At 47.3% G+C, this 12067-nt stretch overlaps 1 long non-coding RNA gene across 1 annotated transcript; it reads right to left on the bottom strand.

Moving 5' to 3' along the window:
* Positions 1-2984: 2984 nt before the first annotated feature.
* Positions 2985-12028, bottom strand: LOC138919543 (uncharacterized). Its single transcript, XR_011429780.1, has 4 exons — positions 11592-12028; positions 10365-10608; positions 9728-9871; positions 2985-3428 (listed from the first exon to the last, which is right to left on the bottom strand). It is a non-coding gene; the product is annotated as an uncharacterized lncRNA (long non-coding RNA).
* Between the last annotated feature and the right edge of the window lie 39 nt (positions 12029-12067).

Below are 12067 nucleotides of genomic sequence, written 5' to 3'. Positions count from 1 at the left end.
TGGTAACAATGGGGGATCTCTGAGGGGGTTGGGAAGGGAGGTGGGGAGGGGCAGCAGCTGGGTGCAGGGCTGGTGGGAGTCTTAGTTTACTCTCTGTCCCCCACCCTGTCCTGGGATAAACTCTTCTCTCCACTTCCTTCCTACCCTCCCCTCCTGCCCCAGACATTTTCTCTAAGGCAGAAAGCCAAGGACTCTGCTAAAGATTTCCTCAGCCTTTCCTGGAAAAATGAGCATCCTCTCTGGCAACAGAGCTGCCATGGAGCAGTTCCTGATTTAGCTTGGTGTGGCAGACCCTGCCTACTCTGCCCTGACCTCTGCCTTTCACTCTGTCCTGGCCAGGAAAGGGCCAGGCCACTTTGAGGAAATTGGCCAAGCCTCCTGTTCCTCAAAGTCAATTAAAAACAAAAAGTGTCTGGATGCCAGCTTGTGAAGTTGAGGCCTGTGGGCTTGGCAGTAAGTGACCCCTGACCCCTGGCCTCGTCCTCCCTGGTCTTCTCCCCAGATCCTCTGAGCCATCTAGAAGCATCCTGGGGGCCCCTACCGCCCCCATATATACGCATTGGTTAATTGGGCCACTTACATCAACAACAAGCCTCGAGTGCTCCCTGTGTGCCAGGCCTGTGCAAGGTGCCAAGGACACAGTGGTGAACAGGAGAGACACCCCAAGAGTCAGTGGAGTGACAGACACGCAGCTGGGTAAACCGAGGGTGGGGTGGCGAGAATTTTAATAGAGCTGATGGGTTTTCTCAAGACCTGGGCGCACGGGGTATCCTGTTCCTCCCACGCCTTTCTGCTTGTCCCCATCCCGGTGTCCAAAGCACTCTCCAGGATGGCCACTGACCCGCACAGGGACGGGAAGTGCACTGGTCACTCAGATCTGGATTCACATGCGGGCTCTGGGACGCCCTCTCAGGGCCTCTCTGGATGCCTGAGCAGACTGTACATTGTACAACTTGGGGTGGGAATGACCCCTCTGGAGTTGTGCTGTGTGGCGGCCATCTTCCCTGAAATGGGAATTCTCGTAATACCCACCTCTGACAGGATCAAGAGATGGGCGAAGACTAGGTCCCGAGGTTGGCCCCTAGAAGTTGTCCAATAAACAGGAGTTTGTTTTCCTCCGTCTTTTTGGGTTTTCCTCCCCGGTACACCTTATATCTGGAGCCAGCCCCATTGTCTGTTCCTTGGAGATCTGCTACGGGGCACCCTGATGCTCATGAGCAGCCCCTGAGGGTGGAGGCTGGGCTCAGTGAGTGCTTGAAGAGTCGATGGAGGGAGGCCTGGGTTCCCTTGAGGCCCCGGCCCCTGGCTCTGTGTTGTTTCACTGTCCTGTTGTCCCTTCTGGGGGGTCAGCGTGGCCTGGAGTGCTTCCTGGCTGTGGGAGGATGAGGGCAGTGCTGACCCCCATCCAAAGAGGCCTGAAAAGAGACAGGGAGGCCTCATCAAGGGCAGGGAGTGCTGAGGGGAGCAGGCGTTGAAGAGCAGGTGCGGAGGCCAGCTAGGTGTAGGAAGCGTCGGTGGCGAAGGGCAGGATATTAGCCAGGAATTGGGAGTTCAGCCCTGTCACCCATCACAGCACCTCTCTACCTGCGACAGTAGCCCTGGCACCGTCCGTCCTGTGAAGATCTGAGACCTGAGTGTGGTCACAAATGAGAGAAGACTTTGTGACCTGCAGCTCCTCCGGGGTAAGAGGTGATGCATGTGGGAGGGACGGTCCCTTACCCTTGTCCACCATTCCCCTGCCCACCAATTCCAGGCAATGGCAGACCCACCGACAGGCAGTTGGGCAGTAGGACACACACAGATCTGCTCATAAGACGTGAAGAAAATGGATCAGGGAGTTGGATGTGGCCTGAAAGAGTATCTAGGGCTGACAGGTGGGGCCCTACCCTATCTATAAAAACAGTTGCTCTGGCTGGGGAGCAGGAGGCCCAGAGAGGGGCCCGTCCAGAATGCAGCCCATTGTCTTCGCTCAAACAACTGTCACTCTCCCCAGACTCAGCTGACAGGACCCGAGGTGGGAGGTGGGAGCCCTACCCGCTCTGGCAAAGCCTCGCAGGAACAGTCAGCTGCTGGGGCAGGACAGCTGCTCCCTGGACAGTGGGAGGGAGGGGCCTGGACCAAGGGGCTGGAGTAGGGGGTAAGGAAGGACGTGCCTGGCATATCTGCTGTGCGGAGGGAGACCCACAAAAACCACAGGCCCCGGAGGGAAACTAACAAAGACTGAGCGAGACCCTAACGAGAAAACAAACAAAATGTTTACATAGGGACCCAAAAAGACCTAAATAAGCAAATGGACGTGCCAAGATAACGGACGGGAAGAGATCATGTTGTAAAGATGTTATCTCTCCCTCAAACGAGTCTGTAAATTCCGTGCGATTACAGTTAACCCAACAGTGTCATTTTTTCCCCTTTCTGGAATTGAGTAAACTGATCATAAAATTTATATGGAAGGACAAAGGTCCGAGAAGAAGAAAAGAAGAAAAAGAAGAAGGAGTTCCAACCTGGCTCTACAGACGCCAATCTGCTAACTCGGAAATTGAAACAGTGCGGCAAGATGCAAAAATAGACAGGTGACTAAGGAATAGAATAGAGAGCTTGACACAAAGCCAAGAATCTATGGGGCAAAGGGGGAATTTCTGGTCAGAGGAGAAGGGACATACGGGTCAGGAATGGGGCGGGGACAGCTGGCCATCCATGAGGGAAAAACAAGATTAGATCCTCTGGCACACCAACTACGACAGTAAATTCCAGTGGCATTAGAGCCCTGAATGTGGAGAGTAAAACTATCAAATTTGGAGCTGATCTTAAGGAATTTGGGATAATAGAGAATTATTTGTTTTATAGGTTTTTACAAACTTCTTGTTATGGTCATTTTCAAAACCACACAAAAGTAGAGATAATAGTTTAAAGAGCCCGCGTGTATCAATCACTCAGCTTTGATAATAATTTAAAAACTTCCAATTAACGAAACATTACAAACAAAGTGAAAAAAAGAAAGATTTATAGCAATCATAAAGTACTTTCATAATCAGCAAGGAAAAAAAAAAACAGAAAACAATAGGAAAATTAACAAAGGACGTGAGCAGGTCATTTCCTGAAGAGGAAACATGATAGGCCCATGATAGGCCTATATAAACAGTTGCTTATCCACACCAGCAAAAAGGAAGTGCAAATTATGTTTGGAAAAATTTTGCAACCCTGAGAAGTAGAAATTCATGGCACGCTGGACGGAAAGCTCACTGGCACAGTCATTTTAGACGACAATTAGCAAAATCTGGTAAAGCTGGAAACCCAGATTTCCCTGGAACCCAGTAATTCTGCTTCTAGATGTGACTCCAGAGAAATTCTCTTAGATGCGCCCAGGGAGACATGTACAAGGATGTCCGTTCACGTTTCTTGTAATAACAAAAAAACTGGAAAGAGGTGTCCTGCAACAGGAGAACAGAAAAGTAAACTGAGTCATCAGATGGAATACTATGCAGCAGATAAAATTAACGCACTCACCCTCAAGTGTCGACATGGATAAGTATCAAAAACATGATGCTGAGAAAGATAAAACCAAGTGGCAAAGGGATATGAGCCAGATTATACCATTTATGTAAAAACTTGACACAGGAGCAACAGTATATATTTTCGTGGATACATACCCGTTTAGTAAAAGCGGAAACACAGATGGGAAAGACAGACAGGACTTCAGGAGAACGGTTCCTTCTAAGGGAGAAGGGACAGATGAAATGACGGTCCACAGTTGGAGGTGGGGGGCAGATTATAGCTGTGTCTGCAATGTATTATCCCTTTTAAAAAATGAGGAAAGCTGAAGGAAATATGGCAAAATGTTAACACCGTTTAGTCTTTGTGGTGAATACATGGAAGTATTTAATACTGTTGTATATTATTTACTATCCTCTGTATTTCATTATTATTCTGTATATCATTCATTTAATAGTGGAACATGTGCTGATCTCCCTAACCTCTTACTCTTTTTCTCTGGAGCTCTCTCCCTCTCTTCCATCTTTTCCCTTCTCTTTGCCTCCCTGCCTCCCACAAGTTTCTGGCCCCTGAGGAGCAAAGGCAGTTAGGGAGCGTGATGCGGGAGGCAGGCCTTTTGTGCCCGGCTGTCCCCTGGGGGGCATCCTCCATTCTGTCCTCAGTCTCTCCTTGGGTGTGCGGAGCTGGCCCCTTCCGGCCTCCCTCCCTTCTCTGGTCCTGGAGGCAGGAGTTGGTGCTTTCTGCCTGGGATAAGGCTGACATCCAGGCAGTGGAACCAGGACAGGCAAAGGAGGGAGGCCGAGGGGACCCGCCTACGTGGGGGTGACCTTGCCACACCACCTCCATGGCAGTCCAGAGGGATTACGAGTGCCCACAAACCTGTCCTCATCTCTCTTCTCCTGTCCCTTGTGAATCCAAGTGGAGACCCCCACCAGGCTGGCCTCTTCCTCCCCTCCCCGGCCCCCATCTCCCTTGGTGAGGGAATTCTGAAAATATGAAGGAAGGGACTGGAAACTTCATCCTAAGAGTGCTTAGGGGACCTGGAATGGTGGGTTTGGGGACTGCACATCTGTCAATACCACTGAAGGCAAACCCGTGTCAATTATGACAAAGCAGATGCCATTAAGCTTCTCTGTGTTTAATTCAACTGAGAGATATGTTTTCTATTTGCATCTGATAATGCAAATGTCAGAGAACAGAAAGTGTGGACATGGTCCTTTTTAAAGAGCTACATTTTGAACATGTCTCCATTCTTGGGATAGATAAGTGATTATCTACACAAAAATCTATGTAAAGAATTATCATTAGAGTCAGAATCATGCCTGGAGAGAGTGATTGTGTGATTGGGTCACACAACCCAATTGATTAATTAATTGAAGAGGGCAACCAATCAAAAAGCACAGCTTTCAACCAGATAATACTAATAGTATTGTGGAACAGAGAGGCAGTATGGGGTGGTGGTTAAGCAAATGGCTCTGGAGCTGTGGGCCCAGGTTCAAGTGCCAGCTCCTCTACTACCAGTGCAAAAATTTAGACAAATAAGTCGTTTACTCTGTGCCTTAGTTTACTTTTCTATGAACTAGAGCTGATTTGTTCGGATGAAAGACATTAATACCGGTTAGATGTCAGAACAGTGCCTGGTATGGAAAACATGCTCAGTGAAGGGTGGCATTCTTTTTTATAATATACCCACATCTCATATTCATTCATCACACTGCATTTACAAAGTATATGGTTCATTTGGTCCTTATACTTGTCTCCTGAGTGTTCTCTTCTCTAGACAAATAAATAAACGGAGGTTCAGAGAGGACCTCAGTGACAGAAGAGGGTGGTAGGAAGACGGTTGAAGTTGAGGAGTTTGCATATCAGACTCAGGAGGGTTCCAATTCCAGCAGGACCACCTTGGGCATCCTGGGTGGAGAGCTTCCAAGTGGGGAGCGGTCACATTGGCTGGAAGAGCCATTTGTTTCCTTAGTCAACAAATTTATTTAGTGTTCCTTCATGCAGGCACTTGAAATACGTCAATGAAAAAGACAGTCCTTGCCCCAGTGTATAGTCAGTAGGGGACACAGAGGAGTAAACAGGAAATTACAATCCAGAGAGATAAATGCTCTGCCGGGAGAAGTCTTGGCACTATGGGAGTCCAGGGCACCTGGCCAGTGTGGGGCCTCGGGTGCATGCATGTGGAACTTCTCAGAAAAGGCCTCCTGGAGGATGGAGCTCCTGAGCTGAGGCCTGAAGGAGTGACCAGGGAGGAGGGGGAGCTTCAGAGAGGGACTCAGGAGGAAAAGGAAGAGGTGGAGGGTGCACGGGGCGGGGGCAGAGGATGGGCAGAATGTGACAAACAGTCATGGGGAGACCTGCCGCAGGGAGGGGGATAGAGTCCCGGTGAGCAAGAGCGTGAGCAAAGACGAGAGGCCAAAAAACAGGGCTCAGTTCAGGGATGTTTGGTGCGTGTAAGCTGTGGGCTAGAAACAATGCTTGGGCGAGTCTTTGGACATTCCTCTTGACTGGTGTCACTAAGAAAAGGAGGAAAGCCAGGATCTTTTGCAGGGACGGGTTGATGAGCCAAGGTTCCTAACAAGGTGGTTCTGAAGATCCAATGAGACCTAGAGTTTGCCGTTGCTGGCAGGAGTGTGGGCAGCCCTGACGCTTGAAAGTGGGGCAGGCAGGAGAAATGTGAATGGGGGTCCAGGAGAGAGAATGCAGCTGTTGTGGGGATGGGCAGGAGGGAAAAGTTCCAACCCACGTCAGCAAGTTCTCTTGCTTTTGGGGACAGAATAAGCACAAAGAGAAATCCAAGAGGTAGGAAAGTGCAGTTATAGACTCCCGAAAGGACTGGGTAAATTTAAGAAATTGATTTTGTAAATAAATAAGCATACACCCATACAAACACACATAAGCATCCATAAACAGGAAGTGGTTACCCTGGGAGGTGGAATAAAAGGCGAGTTTTGTTTTGTTCTGTGTGTTTTTCTGTGTTTTCTATGTTCTAATGAGAATATGTAACCCCTGGAGCCAGACAAGAGACACAGTAAATGTTATTTACACACAAGAGGAGTTTTCAGTATAGAGTGAAATGTCACCAAGAGGTCATACAACACCGGGAAGAATGAGGAACTAGGGGACTTTCAGATGTGGCTCTGAGGAGACAGATGGCCTGAGGAAAGCAGTTCTGCTGGAGCAAAGGGGCAGAGTCCATGCAGCAGGCATTAAAAACCTCGTGGAACCACAAACGCCCAACAAAGGGAAGTATTTGCAGCCCCTGTGAAGACCAGGGTCAAATCTTCCTAAAATATAAATAGTTCCCAGAATTTTATAAGGAAAACACAACAGTGCAGTATAAAAATGGGCAAAGAATATAAAGAGGCCAGCTCACAGAAAACAAGATGCAAGCAAAACACAAATATTTGCTCAGCTTCAACCGCAATAAGAGGAATGCAAATTACAAGAACACTGAGAAACCGTTTTTCATCTATCGGATGAGCAATGTGCAAAAGTCTGACCATACACCCCGTTGATAAGGCTGCTCATACACGGCTAGTGGAAGTATAAATTGGTTCTTCCTTTATGGAGGGGAATTTAATATTTATCTGAATTACTGATGTATGAACTCTTTAGCTCAATATCCTACTTTTATAAATTTATCCTAGAGAAATATTTGCACTGTATAAAATGACGTATGTATAGAGTTATTAATTGTAGCATTGTTTATAATAGCAAAAGACTGGAAACAATCCATCATAAGGACTGATAAATAAATGAGACCACGATAGTGGAATACCATGCAGCTATAAAAAGTCATACGGAAGCTCTCTATACACTAATAGAAGAATATCTCCAAGGTATATATTTTAATTACTTTTTAAAACAAATTATTTATTTTAGAATAGTTTTATATTTATGGAAAAATTGTGAAGATAGTACGGAGAACTTCTGTATACCCCACACCCAATTTCCCCTATACTTAACATCTTACCTCAGTACAGTATATTTGTTACAATTAAGGAACCAGTATTGACAAGTTAGTGTTAACTAAAACCCATACTTTATTCAGATTTCCTTAGTTTTTACCTAATATCCCTTTCCTATGCCAGGATCCCTAGTTCCTCTTGGCTGTGACAGTTTCTCAGACTTTCCTTGTTTCTGATGACTTTGACAGGTTCGGGGAGTGCTAGTCAGGCGTCTTGTAAAATGTTCCTCTAATGGGATTTGTCTGATGGTTTTCTTACCATTAGACTGGTGTTTTGGGTTTTGGGGGAAGGAAACCACAGAAGTGAAATGCCCTTCTTATCATGTCGTGTCAAGGATATGTTCTATCAAAGTGACTCCTTACTGTTGATGTTGATCTTGATCACCTGCCTGAAGTAATGTTTATCGTGTTTCTCTACATAAAGTTACTCTTTTCTCCCCCATTCCATACATCTTCTCTGGAAGAAAGTCACTATGCGCAGCCCACACTTAAGGGGTGGAAAATTATGCTTCACCTTTGACCTACTCTCCTTAATGTGTTTTTTGTTTTTGCTATTTTTTTGAGCATTTCTTTACTTTCTGGCATTACAAGATGCTCCAGGCTCACCTTGTATATTTCCCGCCCTGGTCCTAGAATCAGCCTTTTCTCCAAAGAGCCCTGGGTCTAGCAATTGGAGAATGGTATTAGAAGCCAAGTATTGGGTATTAGGTTTGCTGGTTGCTACTGGAATGTTCTTGCTTTTGGGTCCTCTCAGCTGACAGAGGGAGGAAAGGCATGTGTCTATACTAACCCTTATATATACATAGATCTACCAATATATTTTATATAATCATCTGTATCTACATTAAGCTAAATGTGAATTCATATTGAAATCTCCAAATCTAATCTGTCACCACATGGCTCATTATAGCCTCTTCTCCTTGCTTATCTGTAATCTTCCCAAGATACACATATTTTTAAGTGAAAAAAGGAGAGTGCAGACCGAATGTGTATAATATGCTACCTTTTGTGCAAAGAGGGTGGAGAAGTAAGAATAGATATCTGTACTTGCATAGAGAAATTCTAGAAATATGTATAAGAATCTACTAAGAGAACTGAAAACACACATTTATACAAAAACTTGCATACAAGTGTTCACAGCAGCATTATTCATAATAGTGGTGGTGATGGTTGTACAACAGTGTGAATATACTTAATGCCAATGAACTGTACACTTAAGAATGGTTAAGGGCTGGCCCCGTGGCTGCCTGGTTGTATGCACACTCTGCTTCCGTGGCCCAGGGTTTCACCAGTTCGGATCCTGGCACCACTCATTAGGCCATGCTGAGTGGCATCCCACATGGCACAACTAGAAGGACCTACAACTAGAATATGCAACTATGTACTGGGGGGATTTGGGGAGAAGAAGCAGAAAAAAAAAAAAAGAAGATTGGCAACAGTTGTTAGCTCAGGTGCCAACCTTAAAAAAAAAGAATGGTTCAGATGGTAAATTTTATAGTCTATTAAAAAACACCATTTTTTTAAATGTAAAAAAAAAAAGCTATTGCATTCATTGTGCTTTATTATTTTCCAGTCAGCTGTTTTCAGGCTCTTAGAGCTGTTGCTGTGTGGTATCTAGGCCATTGCTTTTAACTGTTGCATGATATTCCACGGTATTTCTAGCATGTTTTATGGATTTTCTAAATTGAGATATAGTTGATGTATAACATTATATTAGCTTTAGGTGTACAACATAATGATTCGATATTTGTATGTATTGTGAAATGATCACCACAATAAGTTTAGTTATCCATCGCTATACATAATTACAAAATGTTTTTTCTTGTGGTGAGAACTTTTAAAATCCACACTTCTGGCAATTTTCAAATATACAATATAGTATATTCAAAAAAGTTTTTTTTTCTGGGCCGTCAATGCGGAGTGCATGAACCCAACCACTCGGCCACGAGGCTGGCCCCTCAATATGGATTATTAACTACAGTCACTCTGCTGTACATTACATCCCCAGGACTTATTTATCTTATAAATGGAAGTTTGTACCTTTTGACCCCCTTGGCCCATTTTTCCCATCTCCCCCCAACTCAAGCAACCACCAATCTGTCCTCCATGTCTATGAGTTCAGTGTTTTTAAAAATGTTCTATGTGTAAGTGAGATCATATAGTATTTGTCTTTCTCTGTCTGACTTGTTTCACTTAGCGTAATGCCCTCAAAGTCCGTCACTGGTGTTGCAAATGGCAAGATTTCTAGCACATTTTAGACCCCACCTTCCCAGACACCAGGAGACGAAGCTGCGGAGGTATCCTGAGGGACGGGAGAAATTGGACTGGGGCTGTTCCTCTGATGTTGCCCCGTCTTTGCAGTAAAATTGGAGGCTGTGGAGAGGCCCCTGGAGAAAACCAGGGCAGCAGCTGTGGAGAATGGCAGTTAGTCATCAAGAGATGAAATCTAGACTGCCACGTGGCTTCAACTGAGGTCACCCAGCATGAGAGCAGGATGCAGGTAGCGAGCGTGGCTTAGTGCCCTTCGCCACCCAGTGCTATGAACAGAGGAAGCTACCCGCCCTGAGGACCAGAAGAGAAGAGCAGAAAGTGGGGTTACAGACCTTTGGGAGATAGCAAGGACATAGTGGGAATGGCCTCCCAGGGGATTAGGCTGGGCACGGAGGCAGCTGAAGCTGAACTGGGATCGAGTCAGAAGGGGCTGGTAAAATGGTGAGGGGTGGAATGAGCAGAGACCAGACTTGGTGGGCATGAGGAGGGAGCAGCCAGGCCTGGGTGTAGCTGGGGTGCACTTCTGTTTAGATTTTGGATGTGGAGGAATGTGATGTATGCCTGTTTGCATACGTATTGCATGCATGTATTAATTTGATATATTTATTAAATGTAGGTTAATTCATCTCACTTCTCAAATACAGGGCAGCCATGTGGTAAAGCTCTGGAGGGCCCCTCATGTCATAATCTGGGTGAATGATGCTCCCTTTAGTTGTTCAGCACACAAACTGTGCACGGGCTCTGCTGGCATCTGAGTGTGATGATGACGACTTTACCATCTACAGAGTGCTTACTGCGTGCCTAGCCCCCAGCTCGGGGCTTCACCTTCATCATCTCAGGTGTCCACACAACCTCTGAGATAGGCGCTGTCACCCCTGATTGACAGGTGAGAAAAAGGGAGACTGTTAGAGAAGTGAAATGACTTGTCCAAGGTCACCCAGCCAGAAGTTGGCAGCGCCCTGTGCTAGGGCAAGGAACAAGGGGTCGGGTCGGCATCTTCCTGGGCTCCCCAGGACCCCTCAAAAGCTCCAAGGGCCTGCTAGTTCTTGGGCCTCCTCGAACAATCCCTGTCTCACTCCCAGGGACCTTTGCTGCTTAGAGAGCATCTCTGTGGAGGAATGGTGGTGGGAGGTAGTGGTGGAGGAATCCGTCTTTAAGGGGCTCCTTCGGAGAGGGTGGCCTTCTCTCTCAAAGACTGCGGAGGGAGAGGAAGGGAGAAGGGGGTGGCAGGGCCGGAAATGATTCCTCAGGAGGCCACGGGGGTGGCAATGGGGGGAGCCGGTAGCTGCCTGGGTTGTGTCTTTGAACTCACAGAGGAGGCAGCGGGCAGGGCTGTTGCAGAGGATCAGTCACAGATCAAGGAAGATGGGACTCCCAGTCCCCTACTAAGCATAATGGGCAGGGTGGGGGGCAGTTTCGTGCCAAGAGAAGGAAGCCTCTGCGCATGACTGTGGGAGGAAGCCTGAAGCTAGCCGCCCTGGGAAGCTCAAGTGTACACAGACACAGGAAGGACTTAAGTTCATTCGGAGTTGACAAGTCCTTAATCTAAGTGGATTGGGAGGCTATCTCTATCCGAGAGGCTGGAATGCTCGCAGGCACAGGCGCCAGGGTCCGAGCCAGAGAGACCGGAGGGGGAAGCCATGGAGAGATCTGGAAGGACAGAAGTGTAGTTGAGGGGCTGCTGCAGGAGGCTGGGGCCTGGGAGGAGGGGGTGGCTGGGGCAGAGACTCCGAGGTGAGGAACTGGTGGACCAAGTATCCCTCGGTCCTTCCTGTGAGGGCCATGGTTGGCAGGCAGCGATTTTCTAACAATAATAGTGATCAGAATCTGAATGCCTTTAAGGCAGGAATGAACTTACCTGTTGCCACAGTCGTCACCCCTCCCAGCCTCATACCCAGGCGGGTCAGTTCTTTTCTATGACCTGCTGGCTCCTGCGGCTGTTGGATTTTTGACCTTTGAGACAGCTGCAACGCCACCTTTGGGGCCCCCAGTTTGAGGGCTGAGATGAGAGAGGAGGCTCAGGCCCCATGCCATGGGCCCCAACTTGGCCCAGCTCCAGCAGTGGGCTTGGCTGGCTCCGGCTCAGCCGTCCCCTCGGATGCTGCTCCACGGTGCCGGACTCTGGATGGTTCTCAGAGAGGGACTGTTGTGCATTTAGCATCCCTGGCACTGTGGCCTGTAAGTGCCAACTGTGCCCTCTAGTTTTTGTAACATTTCTAAATGCTCCCTGGAGGTGGTATCACCCTGAGAGCTACGGGGGCCCCTCTTTGGTGCTGGAGAAGTGACTTCCACCCCCACCAGTCTTTTCCTGGTGTAGAGACACAGAGACACAGA

Source organism: Equus caballus, chromosome 20, assembly GCF_041296265.1.
Source record: "Equus caballus isolate H_3958 breed thoroughbred chromosome 20, TB-T2T, whole genome shotgun sequence".
NCBI lineage: Eukaryota > Metazoa > Chordata > Mammalia > Perissodactyla > Equidae > Equus > Equus caballus.
The sequence above is the reverse complement of the archived record's forward strand: the minus strand, read 5'-3'. Positions and strand labels throughout refer to the sequence as shown.